The sequence below is a fragment of the Cryptomeria japonica genome, chromosome 10 (genome assembly GCF_030272615.1).
Source record: "Cryptomeria japonica chromosome 10, Sugi_1.0, whole genome shotgun sequence".
Lineage (NCBI taxonomy): Eukaryota > Viridiplantae > Streptophyta > Pinopsida > Cupressales > Cupressaceae > Cryptomeria > Cryptomeria japonica.
In genome coordinates this window covers 658511562-658532018 of record NC_081414.1, presented here as the reverse complement: position 1 = coordinate 658532018, position 20457 = coordinate 658511562, and the positions used below count along the sequence as shown (strand labels likewise).

At 36.0% G+C, this 20457-nt stretch overlaps 1 pseudogene; it reads left to right on the top strand.

Annotated features, from left to right (window-relative positions):
- Positions 1-3776: 3776 nt before the first annotated feature.
- LOC131073349 (photosystem I P700 chlorophyll a apoprotein A2-like) lies at positions 3777-5822 on the top strand (annotated as a pseudogene).
- Positions 5823-20457: the final 14635 nt, after the last annotated feature.

Genomic DNA, 20457 nt, shown 5'->3' with positions numbered 1-20457 from the left:
ATACAATAAAAAAAGAAAGCATAACCTTGGGTCCATTTAAAAATTAAACCAATTTAGGCTCATTGAGTAACTTCTCACTCAATCTCCCTATCACTGCCACAGCTCCCCGTTGGCCTCCTTGCCACTGCTCACGCCATGCTGCTCTCGCTGTCGCTGCTCCGCCCCTGCCTGCTTGTGGCCACCACTATCTTAGCCCTGTGATATCGCCAACCATCCTTTGCACCGCCTGACCTACTCCACTTGGCCACTTTTGCACCGCTTGATGGCTGCTGTACCATTGGAGAGCTGCCGGAGCACCACCACCGCCATGCTCCTGCCACCAGACCTTCTCCCTCTTGTCTTTTTAAGGGGGGGTTCATTTTTTGGCCATATCTTGAGCATACGGAGTCATTTTTTCGAAAATGAATAGGTGTTGGATAGCTAGTTCCGAGCCGAACCTCGTGATGTTGGAATTTTTTTTCCAATTTTTCTTTTTGACTGTGTTTTTTTCAGTCAAAGTGGGGTCTCTTTTTTGCACTCCGGGAGCCATAGAATGAGCATCCGACCTCCGGTTTTCAAAAAACTTTATATCGTTGGAAAGCTTGTCCTGTGTACTTTCCAGCCATATGAGTTTTCTTTCCCGATTCTGCTCCAGGAATGTTTTCTTCAGTTTTTTGTTTTTTTAGCACTCTGTGGATATCTTGGTTGTTTCGGGTCTTGGGATCTCTTCTTTGAGTAGGATGTCTCTATTTTTGTTCTCCTTTCTATTTCCAGTTTTCTTGTCATTGTAGCTTCTTTTATGAAAACACACTGAGATAAAGTGCCATCATGCATTGTTTACTTGGGATCTTGCACATCTTGTGCCTTATTGTACATGCACTACTTATAAAGTGCCATGAGGGGGTTGCTGTTTGCCTTGTTTGCCATCTATCTTTGTCCAGTGAGTGTTCCTTCCATGACATTCGCCTCATGCTATGTGTCAAGTGAGTGTTCCTTCCATGACACTATGTACTGTTTCTGTGCCTTCGATGTTCTTGGTTCTTCGTCGTGCAGTTCCTGTTGGCTATTCTTTTTAGTATACCTATCCCTCTCCCCTTTCAACATTATGGGGAGGTTTTTCCTGTTGGTTCTAATGCTTCTGTGGTTCGATTGATCATCTCTTCAGGCTTTAGTTTCTCATGCCATCTATATGTTCGAGTTTAGTTGTTTGCCTTTGTTTGCCTTCTGATTCGAGTAGTGTCATTTGAGGACACTCATATAGATTACAGTCTTCTCTACCTGGTCATGTTCTATTTCAGTAGAGGTTCTTTAGATCAGCAGTTATTCTTCGACAGTGTTTGTAGGTTCTTCATGCTTTAGTGATTCTTATGATCTTCTCTTGTTCCTATCTTTTTGGAACATTCTTGTTTGGAGGCTTTTTTAGTCCTTCTTCTTGCTTTCTCCATCTTTGTTTGGAGTAGAGTTTTGTTCCCATGTGGTTTTCTCTATTTCTTTGGTTCATAGAGATTTGGTTGTATTTGGGTACCTGATCAGGCCTTGTTGTCGGGACCCATCTTTCTTGCTTTCAGTAGTTGTTCTAGGTTTTAGCTTCTCCCTAAGTCTAGCTTAAGGGGGGGTGTTAGAGTATTCGGGTATTTACTTAATTAATTAAACAACATTTGTTTAATTATTTAAGTTCCCTTTATCTCTTTTACACTTAAGCTAGCTTTAGGTGCATAATAATTAATTCTTTTTATTAATTATTATGTGCAAGCCTAGGTTTTTCTTTTTAGGGTTTCTTGACCTATTAGAGGTTTATTCTTTTCATTGTATTGTAAGGATTATCACATTACACATTTTGTGAATATTGAGCTCTCATATTTTTTTGCATATTTTCTGTGTATTTGTTTTATCTGTTATTTGCTTCCTTGCTTCTCCTTGTAATAGATTTTTCAACTTACAAAGATCATTTGGGCTCCTGTGGTGTTGTGTTTCTCAACTCTCACAATATGAACAAATGGACATGTCAGTTTAATGTATCCCATTCGATATCTTCAAATTCGAGGATCAATAGCAAGTTCAACTCCATATTGAGTACAAAAATTGGAGTTGTAGTTTTCCTTGTCATTTTCTATCATTCAAGGTTTTACACAAGCACAAACTCCCCTTTTCTTAGGTCCAAATATTCTTTCACAAAATAATCCATCTCTTACTGGTTCATAAGTTATATAATCTAAAGTGCGTTTTGTAGGCACTTGTCCGACTCTTTCTCCATTAGGTAATATTCTTTTAGACCAAGCGAGAATCTGATTGGGAGAAACTAATCCAATTCGAAGTTGTTCGTGTTTATCTTAGTCACTCATAAAAGATAAATTTTGACTCATTTTGATCAAACTTCCTTCTTATCTATCTGAAATGCTATCTCAGATAGAATAGTATGATTCAATTCTAGAGCTAAAGATCGTAGTTCTCAACTGAGCAATCAAAAAGATTTTGTAGGAGTGCTAGGTTTAGGCATTGGTTCTCCGTTGAAAATGGCACCAAATATAGTTTTCACGAGTATCCATATGGTCAAATTTTAACGTAAGCATCTCATGTAAAATATAAGCAACACCAAAACCTTGTAGAGCCCAAACTTCCATTTGTCCTACTCGTTTCCCTCCTCGGTGGGATTTTCCTTTGAGAGGTTGTTGTGTAACCAGTGTATAAGGTCCACTAGAACGTGCATGAATTTTTCATCAACTTGATGGCACAATTTCGATATATAAGCTATTTCTATTGTAACAGGTTGTTCAAACACCTTTCTTGTTCTTCCATCAATTAATCTATGTTTTCTAGGATGATCAAGTTCAAATACCCATGGATTAGTTGTTTTCTCTCTAGCTTTATAAAGCTTAGATGGCATTAGTTTTCTAGAAGCTTCTCGCTCGTACCTTTCATCAAAAGGTGCTAGTCTATAATGTTTGTTCATTACTTTTCTTGCTAAACCAAGCAAACATTCAAAGATTTGTCCAACATTCATTCGTGAAGGTACCCCTAATGGATTTAATACCATGTCCATTGGTGTTATATTCTGTTGATAGGGCCTAAGGAAACTAAATGATCGTACTCGGCTAAAAGTTTAGCAACAAATTCTTATTTACCTTTAATAACAATATCTCCTAAAAGTTTTTTGAGGCAACAGAAACTTCTATCTCGCTATGAACCCGATTATACATCTTCAGCTAAAAAATGATACCTTGAGCATGAAAATATCCTTAGGTCTCTGGGCTGGTTAGGTAGGCCAAAAGACATATATGAGAAAGCACATTATGATAGAAAACCTCATAAGTTTTTGTATGACTGAGTAGAGGATCATAACCCTCTAGAGTATTTTGCGAGAAGAGTAATCCAATTCATGTTTGCACTCAAAATGGCAAAATTGATGTCTCCTTGCGTCATATGGATTCCAAGAATTAATTTCACAATTGGATTGCCAATAATACCCCAAATAAGATAAAATAATTAGATTAGATTGAGAAAAATAAAATATCTTGAAATAAGAAGAAAATGCGTGTGGGAAAATACTCTTTTGTCTTTATGCCAAATTTCATAAATACTTTACTTATGCAAAAGTAAGTTATCACATAATAAAACTTGTTCTTTTCATTTTGTCGACAAATGAAGAGATCATATAGGAAAGATGGTTGAGCGGTTCAAGGCGTAGCATTGGAACTGCTATGTAGGCTTTTGTTTATTGAGCGTTCGAATCCCTCTCTTTCCGTATATTCGCCTTAGTCTTTTTTGCATCGTTTTCTCATGAATCTAAACCCAATAAGATGTTTTCATCCTCCCACAATATCCTTCTATTTTGGGATAGAGAAAATAAAAAGAGTAAAGGTATGGCAAAGGAAAATAACAATATCCTTCTATTTTCCTTTGCCATACTTTACTCTTTTTATTTTCTCTATCCCAAAATAGAAGGATATTACAGGAGAATGAAAGCATCTAATTGGGTTTAGATTCATGAGAAAACGATGCAAAAAAACTAAGGCGAATATACAGAAAGAGAGAGATTCGAACCCTCGATAATTAGAAGCCTACATAACAATTCCAATGCTATGCCTTGAACTGCTCAACCATCTTTCCTATACGATCTCTTCATTTGTTGACAAAATGAAAAGAACAAATTTTATTATGTGATAACTTACTTTTGCATAAGTAAAGTATTTATGAAATCTGGCATAAAGACAAAAGAGTATTTTACCACACTCCTTGGGCCCCAACTACTCATCGTATTTGGTTTGGTATTGCTAGTGCACATGACTTTGAGAGTCACAATGATATTACTGAAGAGAATCTTTATCAAAATATTTTTGCTTCTCACTTTCGTTAGTTAGCTATAATCTTTCTGTGGACCTCTGGTAATTTGTTCCACGTAGCTTGGCGAGGCAATTTCGAAGCATGGGTCTACGACCCCTTACATGTAACACCTATTGCTCATGTAATTTGAGATCCTCATTTTGGTCAACCGGCCGTAGAAGTGTTTACCCGAGGAGGTGCCCCCGGTTTGGTCAATATTGCTTATTTTGGTGTTTATCAGTGGTGGTATACAATTGGCTTACACACTAATGAAGATCTTTATACTAGAGTTATTTTCTTGCTATTTCTTTCTGCTTTCTTGGTTGCATCTACAACCTCAATGGAAACCAAGTGTTTCATGTTTTAAAAATGCCGAATCTCGTCTTAATCATCATTTGTTAGGGCTTTTCGGAGTCAGTTATTTGGCTTGGATGAGGCATTTAGTTCATGCCACTATTCATAAATCAAGAGGATAACACATAAGATGTGATAATTTTTTAGATGTATTATCGCATCCCGAAGGGTTGGAACCACTTTTTACAGGTCAGTGGAATCTTTATGCTCAAAATCCTAATTCCAGTAGTCATTTATTTAGTACTACTAAAGGGGCAGGAACTGCTATTCTAACTCTTCTCGGGGGATTTCACCCACAAACTCAAAGTTTTTGGCTAACTGATATCACACATGATCATTTAGCTATTGCATTTGTGTTTTTCATTGCTGGTCATATGTATAGAACCAACTTTGGGATTGGACATGGTATAAAAGATATTTTAGAAGCACATGTTCCTCCAAAAGGCTTACTAGGACGCGGGCATAAGGGTCTTTACAACATAATCAATAATTCTCTTCAATTTCAATTAGGTCTTGCTCTAGTTTCTTTGGGAGTTGTTACTTCCTTGGTAGCTCAACACCTGTATTCTTTACCTGCCTATGCATTCATAGCACAAGATTTTACTACCCAAGTTGCACTGTATACTCATCATCAATACATTGCCGGATTCATTATGACAGGCGCATTTTCTCATGGAGCTATATTTCTCATTAGAGATTATAATCTAGAATAGATTAAGGATAATGTATTGGCAAGAATGTTGGAGCATAAGGAAGCCATAATCTCTCATTTGGGTTGGGTTAGTTTATTCCTAGGTTTTCATACCTTGGGACTTTATCTTCATAACAATGTTATGCTTGCTTTTGGTACTCCAGAAAAGCAAATCTTGATTGAACGCATATTTGCTCAATGGATACAATCTACTCATGGTAAGTCCTTATATGGTTTTGATGCACTCTTATCTTCAACAGATGATCCAACATTCAATGCTAGCAAAATCTTATGGTTACCCGATTGGTTGAGTTCTATTAGCGATAATAAAAATTCACTGTTCTTAACAATTGGTCCCGAAGACTTTTTGGTTCATAATGCTATTGCTCTAGGTTTCCATACAACTACATTTATTTTAGTAAAAGGTTCTTTAGATGGGTTACTTTCTATTTGGCTAATTGAGCATGCCATGAAGTAGTTAAGATATCGTAAAGACCTTTATGTCCTTCCCTTGTAAATGGACCTTTATGAGCTTCCAAAATATCCTTGAGGTTAATGACCAATAAACCAATTGGTTCTATACATATGACCAACGATTAGAAAAAAAAACTGCAATAGCCAAATGGTGGTGTGCAGTATCGGTCAGCCACACTCTAGAAATTGGATAGTTTTTAAGGACTTTTTGGATTCACAAGGACTATTGAATTGTAATGATCTTCGAGAGTTGACTGATAGGGACTGGAAGTAGTGATTGAAATGGTGTGTTGGCTACAAAATAATGTCGTAGAAAAACAAAAAAATTATTAGTAGCCGATTCGGGTGGAATGACTTTGCATCCTTTTTGGGAGAAAAACAATTAGCGTGTTTTTTTGAGGCAATTAAAAAACTGCATCAAGCGTCACAGATATGAGATTTTGGCTTATAGTTATCTAGATCATTTGAAAGAAGATAATCATGGACCCGTGATTCAATATATACTAGAACCAAATTATCAAGCTATTACCAATTTTCAATAGATGAAGAATCTTGGGTACTCTGAGAAGAAGAGGAAAAATAATTTCAATTCTTTGAAAAAGAAGAATTTCAATTCTTTGAAAAAGAAGAATTTCGATTCTTCGAAAAAGAACAATTCTGATTACTCGACAACTAAGAAGAATTCATATTACAAATTCCATTTTTAGTTGTTTCCAGATATAAGAAAAAAACCAAAAAATGCCTCAAACCTTGATGACCTTTTTCTTCTGGATATAATCAGAAAAAAACATCAAACAAATTGTTAGAGTAATCGGGTCTTTACTTGATTAATTAAGCAATATTTGTTTAATTCTTTAAGTTCCCTATTATCTCTTTTTACACTTAAGCTAACATTAGGTGCATAATAATTATTTCTTTTATTAATTATTATGTGCTAGCCTAGGTTTTCCTTTTTAGGGTTTCTTGACCTATTAGAGGTTTATTCTTTTCATTATATTGTAAGGATTATCACATTACACATTTTGTGAATATTGAGCTCTCATTTTTTTTAGCATATTTTCTGTGTATTTGTTTTATCTGTTATTTGCTTCCTTGCTTCTCCTTGTAACAGGTTTTTCAACTTGCAAAGATCATTTGGGCTTCTATGGTGTTGTGTTTCTCAACTCTCACATGGTATCAGAGCTTTAGATCTATAGCTATTTGTTCTTGTTTTGAGAATTTTTGCATTGGAAGTAGATCTGGGGTTTTTCAGAATTTTTTTTATGAACCTAGGGAAAGGCCTTTTTTTCTGAGCACTTTGGGCCTAAATGAACCTCACCATCATGCTCAAAAGGCCCCAAAACCCCTATGGTCATATAAAACTTGACCATTTTTTACTCCTGAGCCTCTAGGTGATTTTGGGACTTGTTCTCCAGATCTGTATATTCAGGGGTTTGTGCAGTTGTTTTTTTCTATTTCTGGGGGTAGCTTATTTTTTGGTACATTCTGGTGCCAAAAAAACCTCACAGTTGGATTCAGAAGGCTGATTCCATGAATTTTGATATATAATTTGCCTATTTTTGGTGATAGGAGTATCTGGGGCATGATTTTTTTGGCACATTTTTTGAGGCTCAGAAATCCGTACGGTTGTACCTGCAAATGCGTCAGAAAATTTTCATCAAATTATGCCCTAAAAGGGGATTTTTTTAAAATTTTGACCGTAACTTGGTCATACGGAGGCATTTTTCGACAAATCTTATATCGTCGGAAAGCTCTTTCCAAGCTCTATCTAGATCTGGAGGTTTGAACTTTTGATTTTTCTTTTTTGATAGTGTGTTTTTTTGTCAAATCCAGAGGTTCATTTTTGCACTCGAGGAGACATCACTTGAGCATCCATCCAATTTTTTTGAAAACTTTATATCGTTGGAAAGCTTGTCTTGTGTACTTTCCAGCCATACGAGTTTTCTTTCTAGATTCTGCTCCAGGAATTTTTTCTTCAGTTTTTTGCTTTTCAGCACTTTGCGGATATCTTGGTTGTTTCAGGTCCTGGGATCTCTTCTCTGAGTAGGATGTCTCGGTTTTGGCTCTTTTTTTTGTTTCCAGTCTTATTATCATTGTAGCTTCTTTTATGCAAACACACTGAGATAAAGTGCCATCATGCATTGTTTACTTGAGGTCTTGCACATCTTGTGCCTTATTGTACATGCACTACTTCTAAAGTGCCATGAGAAAGTTGATGTTTGCCATCTACCTTTGTCCAGTGAGTGTTCCTTCCATGACATTTGCCTCATGCTATGTGTCAAGTGAGTGTTCCTTCCACAACACAATGTACTTTCTCTGTGCCTTCGATGTTCCTGGATTTTCGTCGTGCAGTTCTTGTTGGCCGTTCTTTTTAGTGTACATGTCCCTCTCCCTTTTCAACATTATGGGGAGGTTTGTCCTGTTGGTTCTAATGATTTCATGGTTCGATTGATCAACTCTTTAGGCTTTGGTTTCTCATGCCATCTGTATCTTCGATTTCAATTGTTTTTCTTTGTTTGCCTTCTGATTTGAGTAGTGTCGTTTGAGGGCACTCATACAGATTACAGTCTTCTCTACCTAGTCATGTTCTATTGCAGTGGAGGTTCTTCAAATCAGTAGTTATTCTTTGACAGTGTTTGCAGGTTCTTCATGCTTCAGTGATTCTTCCAATCTTCTCTTGTTCCTATTTTTTTGGAACATTCTTGTTTGGAGGCTTTTTCAGTCCTTCTTCTTGCCTTTTCTATCTCTATTTGGAGTAGAGTTTTTTTCCCACATGGTTTTCTCTATTTCTCCGGTTCATAGAGATTTGGTTGTATTTGGGTACCTGACCAGGCCTTGTTGCTGGGACCCATCTTTCCTGCTTTCAGTAGCTGTTCTAGGTTTTAGCTTCTCCCTAAGTCTAGCTTAAGTGGGGGTGTTAGAGTAATCAAGGCTTTATTTGATTAATTAAACAATATTTGTTTAATTCTTTAAGTTCCCTATTATCTCTTTTTACACTTAAGCTAACTTCAAGTGCATAATAATTAATTCTTTTTATTAATTATTATGTGCAAGCCTAGATTTTCCTTTTTAGGGTTTCTTGACCTATTAGAGGTTTATTCTTTTTATTGTATTGTAAGGATTATCACATTACACATTTTGTGAATATTGAGCTCTCATTGTTTTGAGCATATTTTCTGTGTATTTGTTTTATCTGTTATTTGCTTCCTTGCTTCTCCTTGTAACAAATTTTTCAACTTGCAAAGATCATTTGGGCTCCTGTGGTGTTGTATTTCTCAACTCTCACACAAATGTAGGAATTCAAGGAAATTCAAATAGTGCAAGATTTAGACGTTGTTGCTTATGTAATGGAAAGTCTCAAGAAGAGAGAGGATGAAAAAATGAACAAATTCACAGAACTTCAAAAAATAAAAGAGGAAAGTGTTGGCATATCATGAACCGGTATGATGATATGATGATAATGTATGTTGTCATTGATGTCAATAAGTACAGGTGAACCGGTATGAAGATGGAAGAAGTTGTTATTGATGTTCAAGTTGGAGAACCGGTATGAAGAGATGTAGTGAACTGGTGTTAGGGTTTCACTAAGTGTGACTACCGGTTGGAAGTCTCAGCTCTAGGGTTTTCGGTTTGGCAATCTAGTTTGTGCGATGCAACCAGTGACATTTTGTGATGAGTTAGCTAAGAGATGAGGATGAGATTGAGATGTCATGTCAGTTTTGTGCATGTTAAGGATTTCCTTGAGGATCTTGCATGTGAAGATCGATTGCATTAAATGTCTACCTCGGGAATGAACATTCTTCTAAGTGGTATGTGAAGAGAGCGTGATGGGTTATTGATTCCCATGTGCGGTGAAGAATGAACGATGCAGAATGACTTGTGATTTGTTTGAGATTGTTTTATTTTATGCAAAGTGTTTGAATAGTCAGGATTGGACCGCTTGTAATTGTAAACCTAGAATGTTCAGGGTTTAGGGTTTATGCTACCGACCTAATTGTTGTCTATAAGGTCGATGATGTTTGTTATTGTAAGTGTTGGCAAATGTTGTGTTTTGTATCCGAGTGATGAGATACTTGCCAGACCAGTGAGTAAAAAACCGCAGAGTATGATTATAGAGTAGAGGAACTGAAAGGGATCTGCCTTATCATGTAGTGCCGTTATCAGATCAGAGCTTTACTTGTTATCTTCTAACCATTTCAATAGTAGGAAAATCCCTTTTCTAGGTAGCTTTAACATGCTTATTGTAAATCCTCTAACTAGGTGACTCAAGATCATTAAGTTCTTCAAATCCTCTAGCAAGGTAACCTTTGACAAGGTTTCAACCTTTAACAGGGTAGATAGCCATCCCTTAATCGGGTGATCTTTAACAGGATTAGTTCCTAACAAAACTTTATTGTAAAAGTCTTTAACCGAACTAGGCTCCTAATAGAGCGAGCTTCAAAAGAGTTCAAAAACAAGCCTGTGTGTATTCATCCCCATCGTGGGTTTTCCCATTTGGGTTTCCAGGTGAAAAATATGTGTGTCATGTGTTGTGCATTTTTCATGTGATGATTGAGCATACTTTGTTTAGGTGATTATGCATGCAAAGCTAATAGTTATGGTATTACTGATACAACACATGCATATGTATATTGGTGAAGTAGTTATCAAGTATTGAATGTTATTCGAAGTATTCAGTTTTACTGGTTTAGATGTCTAAAGTCTTACTATGTTTAACCAGTATTGCCATGGTTAAGTTCAGTGATGAAGACAACCTATTATCATTGTTTTAACTTGATAAGTTATGGAGAAGTTTTTTTTTGTACTGATTCACCCCCCCTCTCAGTACCAGTTAGGGTATTTGTTGTTCATCATTATTCATCAATTGGTATCAGAGCAACTCCAGGTCCTCGGTGATATAAGCTGTCCTCAATGATATAAGCTTAACCACTTGAGGTAAAATATCTTGCTTTAATGATGAAGAGGGAAGGTCCTAAGTTCAATAGAGATAACTTCAAAATATGGAAGGACATATTGAATATTTATATCAAGAGTTTGGGTGCTCAACATTGGAGCTGTGTTGAGAATGCCTATGTAATCCCCACTGACACTCTAACTGATGATTAGAAAAGAGAGATTCAAGAAAATGGGCAAGTCATGGAAGCCCTTATTAGTAGCCTGTCCGATATTGAGTTCATTGATGTACAAGATAAGGATGCTCCTAACGATGTATGGGACACATTGGAAACCATTTATGGTGGTGATGAGCATGTCAAGCAGGCTAAGGAAGAAAGCCTTAGAGGAAAATTTGAAGACATTAGGATGGTTGAAGGAGAGACCATTCAACAATATGGCATAAGGATCAAGACTGTGGTTGGAGATATCAAGAGCACTGGTGGAGCAATTGATGATGCCACCGTTGTCAGTAAAGTTTTAAGATCATTGTTACCGGTCTATGCAATCAGAGTTGCTTCTATTCAGGAGCTAAGTTCTATTGAAAAAACCAAGGTATCCTTAGACTCTATCATTGCAAAGTTGACAACATATGAGTTGAATAGATATGATGACAGTGTTCAGAAGACCGAGTCAGCCTTTAGAGCATCTGCTGCACCAACTAGAAAAGGAAAAGAAGTAAGTACCAATTATGAATCTAGGCAATGCAGAGATATGGATGATGAAGAGATTCTGATGGAGTTTTAAGCTCTTCTTGCCAAGAGACTTCCAAAAGGCACCAAAAAATACAGAGGTAAGCTTCCTTTAAAATGTTTTTCTTGCAATAAGATAGGACATATAGCTGTTAATTGTCCTAATAATGACAATAAGGATAAACCAAAGAGGTTTAGAAAGTATAAAGGAGGAGGTAGGAGAAATTGTCTTGTTGCAGTTGATGAAGGTGTTACTAATGAAGAATCTAAGGATGAAGAGAATGAGGACATAGTTTTTGTAGCTGTAAAGGAAGAAGTGTCTGACAAGAAAGCCCTTGTCTCTCTCATTGATAACTCTAATGAGTGGATTATTGATAGTGGGTGTTCTCACCACATGACTGGTGACCTAAGAAAGTTTCTGTCTCTAGAAGAATATGATGGAGGTGTTCTCAGGTTTGGCAACGATGCACCTTGCTTGGTAAAAGGTAAAGGATCCATCTCACTGAATGGAAAGAGCAGTGCGGATGATATCTACTGGGTAGAAGGCCTTAAGCACAACCTTTTGAGTGTTGCTCAGCTAAATGATAAAGGACTCATTCTGGAGTTCAAAGGTGGAGTCTGCAGTATAATTGGAAAGAGTAGTGAACTTATTGCCACCGGTAAGCAGACCAGAGGTAACTTGTTTCAGTTGAATGCCAAGATTAGTTAGTGTCTGATGGCAAAGTTTGATGATAGTTGGATATGACATAAGAGACTTTGTCATATGAATTTTGACAATATTGTAAAGGCGAGTAAGATCAAGGCAGTAAGAGGATTGCCTTTGCTGAACAAACCAGAGAATTATTTGTGTAGAGAATGCCAACTTGGGAAGATGTCTTCCTCAACTTTCAAAGGCAAGTCTTTTTCAACAGAGAACTTACTTGATCTTGTGCATACTGATCTGTGTGGTCCAATGAAAACTAGAAGTATTCAGGGAGATAGGTATTTCATGATTCTTACTGATGACTGCTCAAGAATGATGTGGGTCACATTCTTGAAAGACAAGTCTAAGGCATTTGGAAAGTTCAAAGCCTTTAGATCATTAGTAGAGAAGGAAAGTGGTCAAAGGATAAAATGCCTAAGAACTGATCAAGGAGGTGAATTCACTTCTGATGAATTCAACAACTATTGTGAAGAGAACGGTATCAAGAGGCAGTTGTTTTCCCCAAGGACACCACAACATAATGGAATAATAGAAAGGAATAACATGACTATAGTTGAAGCGGCCAGAACAATGCTGATCCAAGGAAAGGTTGCTCACACTTTTTGGAGAGAAGCGGTGAGCACTGTAGTCTATACTATGAATTGGGTACTCATCAAGAAAGGTAAAGTTAAAACCCCTTACGAGTATTGGACCGGGAGGACTCCCACTGTAAGTTATTTTAAAGTATTTGGTAGTAAGTGATATATCAAGAGAGGTGAGCATCTAAGCAAGTTTGATGCTAAATGTGATGAAGGAATATTTCTGGGATATTCCACTAAGAGAAAAGCTCTCAAGTGCTACAACAATAGGACTCAAAAAATTGTTGAGAGTATCAATGTCAGGGTTGATGAATCCCCTGAGGAGCCTAAGGAAACCTGCAACGAGCAAGTGGAAGATGAACCAGGTGTAGCCTTCTGGGAACCGGTTAAGAAAGAAACAAGCAAAGACCTCAGTGTTCCTGTACCGGTAGAAGATGCAGTAGGTGAAGAAGAAGAAGAGGAAAAGAAAGTAGAACCAACTAGAGTCATTCCTAGATATGTGAAACTACATCATGATCCGAAGAAAATCATAGGAGATAAAGATGCATGGATACTCACAAGAAGAAAGGTGAAAGAAAACTCTTGCATGATTTCTAAATTTGAGCCTAAAACCACTAGAGAGACACTTACAGAAGAAGACTGGATTAAGGAAATGGAAGAGGAGCTAGACCAGATAGAAAATAATGCAACATGGTATTTGGTACCAATACTAGAACACATTAATGTCATAGGTACGAAATGGGTCTTCAAGAATAAGTTGAATGAAGAAGGCACAATTGTAAGGAATAAGGCAAGACTTGTATGCAAGGGATATGCTCAGGAAAAGGGAAAAGACTATGGAGAAACTTTTGCCCCAGTGGCTAGACTGGAAGGTGTTCGAATTCTACTTGCATTTGCAACATTTAAGGGATTCAAGGTATACCAAATGGATGTGAAGTCTATGTTCTTGAATGGAATCCTAAAAGAGGAAGTGTATATTGAGCAACCAGATGGGTTTGCCTTATCAAAAGATAGTAACATGGTATGTAGATTACACAAGGCCCTATATGGATTGAAACAAGCACCAAGGGCATGGTATGAATGGTTACACTCTCATCTTGTGAAGATAGGATTTTAGAGAACAAGTGAGGATAGCAACATCTACCTAAAATCTGAAGGTGATCAGATTTTGATCTGTGAAGTGTTTGTAGATGACATAATCTTTAGAGGAGATGATGAAATGAGCCATGCATTTGTAGATGAAATGAAGAAAGAGTTTGAGATGTCTCTGATTGGAGAGATAAATTTCTTCATTGGTCTACATATTTAGCAAATAAAAGAGGGTATCTTTATTACCCAGTCCAAGTATGTCAAAGAGGTATTGAAGACCTTTGGCATGGAGGAGAGAAAACCGGTTGGTACACCGATGGTGACCGGATGCAAATTGACTAAGGAAGATGATTCAACATTGGTGAATGAGAAGAAGTATCGGTCAATGATCCGTAAGATGCACTATGTGGTACACAACAAACTAGATATTGCTCATGCAGTGGGCATTGTGGCCCGTTTTCAGAAAAGTGTAAGAGAATCCCACTTTGTAGAAGTCAAGAGGATTCTTAGATACCTAAAAGGTATAGTTGATTATGGATTGTGGTATCCATACAATGGTGATTTTAATCTTAAAGTATATACCGATGAAGATTGGGCAGGTAATTTGAACGACCGGAAGAGCACAACCGGTGGAGTGTTCTTTCTTGGTGGAAGACTAGTCTCATGGACGAGTAAGAAGCAAAGCTATACTTCCCAGTCTACAGCTGAAGCAGAGTATGTGGCAGCATTTATGAACTGCACTCAAGAAATCTGGATTAAACATATATTGGATGGTTTCAAAGTACCTATATCTGAACCGGTAAGTATATTTTGTGACAACACAAGTGCAATAAATATTTCCAATAATCCGGTATTGCATGCTAGAACTAAGCACATTGAGCTCAAGTATGATTTCTTAAGAGAGAAGGTTCAAAACAAAGAGGTTGTATTAGAACATGTTTCCAGTAAGGAGAAACTAGCAGACATATTCACTAAGCCCTTACCAAAAACTACATTTTCCTATTTGAGAGGTGAATTAGGGGTTTTGCCCCTTCATGAAGTAAACTAAAAATGTGTGCTCCACATCAGTTAGGTATGACAGTGACAAATCTTTCAGGATTGATGTATTGAAGGATGCTACTCCATAGGGGGAGCAACATAGTGGAGAATGGAAGCTTTTGCCTCCACTTTGGAATTGCTATCAAAGGGGGAGAAGATATTTGATGATGTATGATATGGGAGAAGATATCTGATGATGAAGATATATGTTATAGTTGCACTGGTCTATGTTGTTTATAGTTGTAATGCTACATTGAGTATTGCCATCAATGCCAAAGGGGGACATTGTTGGCATATGATGAACCAGTATGATGATATGATGATAATGTATGTTGTCATTGATGTCAATAAGTATAGGTGAACCGGTATGAAGATTGGAAGAAGTTGTTATTGATGTTCAAGTTGGAGAACCGGTATGAAGAGATGTAGTGAACCGGTGTCAGGGTTTCACTAAGTGTGACTACCGGTTGGTAGTCTCAGCTCTAGGGTTTCTGGTTTGACAATCTAGCTTGTGCGATGCAACCGATGACATTCTGTGATGAGTTAGCTAAGAGACGAGGATGAGATTGAGATGCCACGTCAATTTTGTGCATGTGAAGGATTTCCTTGAGGATCTTGCATGTGAAGATCGATTGCATTAAATGTCTACCTCAGGAATGAACATTCTTCTAAGCGGTATGTGAAGAGAGCCTGATGGGTTACTGATTCCCATGTGCGGTGAAGAATGGACGATGCAGAATGACTTGTGATCTGTTTGAGATTGTTTTATTCTATGCAAAGTGTTTGAACATTCAGGATTGGACCGCTTATAATTGTGAACCTAGAATGTTTAGGGTTTAGGGTTTATGCTACTGACCTAATTGTTGTCTATAAGGTCGATGATGTTTGTTATTGTAAGTGTTGGCAAATGTTGTGTTTTGTATCTGAGTGATGAGATACTTGCCAGACCAATGAGTAGAAAAATGCAGAGTGTGATTGTAGAGTAGAGGAACTGAAAGGGATCTGCCTTAGCATGTAGTGCCGTTATCAGATCTGAGCTTTACCTGTTGTCTTCTAACCATTTCAACAGTAGGAAAATCCCTTTGCCAGGTAGCTTTAATAGGCTTATTATAAATCCTCTAACCAGGTGACTCAAGATCATTGAGTTCTTCAAATCCTCTGGCAAGGTAACCTTTAACAGGGTTTCAACCTTTAATAGGGTATATAGCCATCCCTTAATCGAGTGATCTTTAACAGGATCGGTTCCTAACAGAACCTTATTGTAAAAGTCTTTAACCGGACTAGGCTTCTAACAAAGCGAGCTTCAAAAGAGTTCAAAAACAATCTTGTGGGTATTCATCTCCATCATGGTTTTTCCCATTTGGATTTCCACGTGAAAAATCTATGTGTCATGTGTTATGCATTTTTCATGTGATGATTGAGTAGACTTTGTTTAGGTGATTACGCATGCAAAGCTAATAGTTATGGTATTACTGATACACCATATGCATATGTATATTGGTGAATTAGTTATCAAGTGTTGAATGTTATTTGAAGTATTCAGTTTTACTGGTTTAGATGTCTGAAGTCTTACTATGTTTAACCGGTATTGCCATGGTTAAGTTCAGTGATGAAGACAACCAGTTATCATTATTTTAACTTGACAAGTTGTGGAGAAGTTTTTGTCTGTACTGATTCACTCCCCCTCTCAATACTAGTTAGGGTATTTGTTGTTCATTATTATTCATCAGAAAGAAGACAACGACGAAAGAGCAGAGATTGCAAAAATTAGAATTGGTGACTACTCCAAAAGAAGTGAAGAACTTGAAAAGGGTGTTCAAGCTAAAAGATGAGTATAAATGCTTAGAGAGAATGTAAGAACTAAAGAAAAGGTTCCAAGAGCACAAAAAAACCATAAAAGCTAGACAACTTGAAAGACAGGCTGCTCGAGAAGCTGAAAAATGTAGACAAGAGAAAGAAAAACAAGAAAAAAAGGAACTCCGAAAAAAACTTCGTTAAGATTTTAAACTTGCAAAGAAAATAATTTAATTTCTAGTTTGAGACTTTAGAAATATTTATCATCGTAAAAGAAATTATGAGAAGATAAATACAAAGAAAGAGAAATTGTGAATAGGAATTAGAAAAATTATTTTCAAACGCGATGCAAAGAAAAATTCTCAAGGTGATAAGAAGGGATGGGATGAGTTGAAATTAAAATTGGATTCTGGATTTGATAATAAAAATAAAAAGGTAGGCATCACATCAAAAACCAAAAACAGACCTAAAGGAGCAAATAAACAAGAAATCAAAGATCCAAGGGGTCGAAAACACTTTGAAAAGGAAGGGGGAAAATAAGAAAACCCCAAAAGAGGAGTTAAACTAAAGAAAAAAAAGGATAAATTGTCATATCAAGAAATAACAAAAAATATTCGCATTTGGAAAACCAAATACAAGGTCGAAAAACTGCCACTTGCTCCTTGGCTTTTGAAGGGCAAAAATGCGTCCCGTTTTCTAGATAAAAATAAACTAGGTAATGAGGTCGCTGTAGCCCAACTAACTATGCCCTATTTGGAAAACAGAGAGCTCGACTTGGATTTATTGGAAACTATTTTGTATCTCAAGTGTTTCTTCAAGGATAACAAGAATGATATTTTGAGAATTTTTGCCGATGAAAGGCGAAGATCTATGCCACTTGTACTGGGTACTTAATGACCAATTTTTGATATACAAAATTGCAAGTCTCTTCTTAAAACTAAAGAAGAAAAGAATAAATGTATATCTTTTTGATAGATCTCAACAACAAAGAAAAAGGAAAACTATTGAGGATGTCAATGAAAAAATTTCAAGTTATTTTATTTTCGAAGATATTCTTCTTCCAAGACGTCATAGAGAATTTTGAATTTTGAATCTTTTGAATCTAGAAACCCCTATAGATCAATGTATAGGATTAAATAGTAAAGAGATACTAAATGATGAAGGTCTCATCGAAAAAGATGAACCTCTTTGCATAGATACAAGGCAAAAAATCAAACATTTTCTTTGGCCTCGTTATCGAGTAAAGAATCTAATTTGCTTGAATCGATTCTGGTGGAATACTAATAATGGTAGTCAATCTGTTATGTTGAGGATACACGTGTATCCTAAAATAGATCATTAGGAACATACGTAAAATACTTTTTATTTTATAAAACAAATTTTCGTTTCAATAAGAGAGATTCTTCAAGATTTGGCAAATCAGATGAAAAGTTTATTGGGTACGAAGCGTTCATTGGTTTTTGGATGAAATGAACTTGTAAATCAGGTAGAGCTACAAAAAAAGAAATTTTTTTATAGCATAAGTTCGTCTTTTCCTTTTGGCCACTCCCTGTGCAATGAACTTCTTACAAAAATGAGAAATTGATAAGTTCTTTTAGGGATAAACTTATTAAATTTCTAACGGAAAGTAGATATTCTCTTCTAAAATTGATAAGTTCTTTTAGGGATAAACTTATAAAATTTCTAACGGAAAGTAGAGATTCTCTTCTGAAGAATGAAATGATAAGAAAAAATCTTAGAAAATTTCTAGCGAAATTGAAAAATTATCTTTCAAAAAATAAAAGAATAAGATCTCTTTCAAAAAAGAAATGGATAAGAACCGTTTGTTTTAAAATTATAACTAATCTAGAAGAAACTATACGTTATTTAGACAAATATGAACCGACTTGGTGGCAAAAAGTAAAGAATTTTTGCAAGTCTTGTTGGGCGGTTTATAGCATCTGTGGGTTTTTCGTGCCGCTAGGCAAAAATTGTGGGCTCTATTTTGGGATTCTTGATTGGCTAAAGTTTAAATTATATCATTTAGCTTCTAAATTTGTTTATCTAGTTAAATATTGTTTTAAGTTAGCAATACATTCTATTTTTTTCTTATTTTTTTAGAAGATAAAAATTAGTTTTTGTATTTACGAAGTTACTTAGATTCCTTTATTTGTTACTATTAAGCTTTGTTGTTTCTGCGACTATGATCCGACTACTCAATACAATAATCTTTTAGACCGTGTTCTAAAGCATCATGATGCAATCGTATCACACCTCAACTAGGCATTTATTTTCTTAGGTTTCCATAGTTTTGGTCTATATTCATAATGATACTATGAGTGCTTTAGGATGTCCTAAAGATAAGTTTTCAGACATTGCTATACAATTACAACCTATCTTTTCTCAATGGATACAAAACACTCATGCTTTAGCACCCAATTTGCTAGCTCCTAGTGCAACAACAAGCACTAGATTAACCCGGGGAGGCAACGATTTGATAGCAGTAGGTTCCAAAGTGGCTTTGTTACCTATTCCATGAGGAATTGCGAATTTTTTAGTACACCATATTCATGGATTTACTATCCATGTGACTATATTAATATTACTGAAAGGTGTTTATTTGCTCGCAATTCTCATTTAATACTCGATAAATCATAATAGATGAAAACAAAGGAATATTTACAATTCCCAAACTTGGTAAAATACAACTTGAAGGATTTGATCATTTTATCAAGCAAGGCTTAATAGAAGAACTCAATAAGTTTTCAAAAATTGAAAGCCCCCTAAAAAAAAAATTCTCCTTTTTGGGAATGAATATAAATTAATAGAACCTTCCATTAAAGAGAGAGATGTTGTATATATGTCTCTTACATATCACTGTCAATTATATGTACCAGCAAGATTGATTAAGAAAACTAAAACTCATGAAAAGATAAAGAATCAGATGATTTTATATCTGGCATATATTCCTTTAATGAATTCTAAAGGAACTTTTGTAATAAATGAAAACTACAGAGTCGTGATCAATCAAATATCAAGAAGTCCCTATATTTATTACACTCGGGAAAAAAAACCATCGGGAAACATTATCTATATTGGCACAATAATTTCAGATTGGGGAGGAAGATCAAGATTAGAGATCAGGAAAAAATAGCCTAAACCCCTCTTTGTAAAACCTACATAAAAATAAGCTACTGATGTGAGCAAAGATAGAGCTACTCTAGTATTAATATCATTTGTAGGTACGACTAATTCCCCATGAGGTAATTTAATAATTCCCCAAGGAAAAAGAGAACCTACCCAGTTAGAAATAAAGATAAATAGGAACCCAGGGACCATATTCTTCTTCGCCAATCTAAGTTCTAGCCAAGTCCTGAACAAATGCAAGAACATATTCCACAAAATTTTGTGCTCTATTCGGAATGATTTGTGGGTCTCGAACAACTAGTGTAACTAAACCTAATAAGACAACAATTACAATCCAGGAAGTTATAAGTACCTGTGCATGAATTTGAAACCTCCCTATTTGCCAATTAAATTCACACCGGATATCTCGTAGAAATAATTCAGCATGTTAATAGGAAATTGTACAATATCCATATTACCCTTTATATAGAAAGATGAACTTCAAAAATAAATGATTTTGGTTCAATGACCGATTCCTCAATTATTTACACTATCATAAGTTAGGCTACAAAATAAAATAATGGAATGATTATTTGATTGATTAAGAAGATTTCTTTATTTCTATAAAAATATTTTATCTTAATCTATTCTATAAGATTTGGGAATAGTAGCCAACTTAGTTCTAGCTTCTCTTTTTTAATTTTTAAT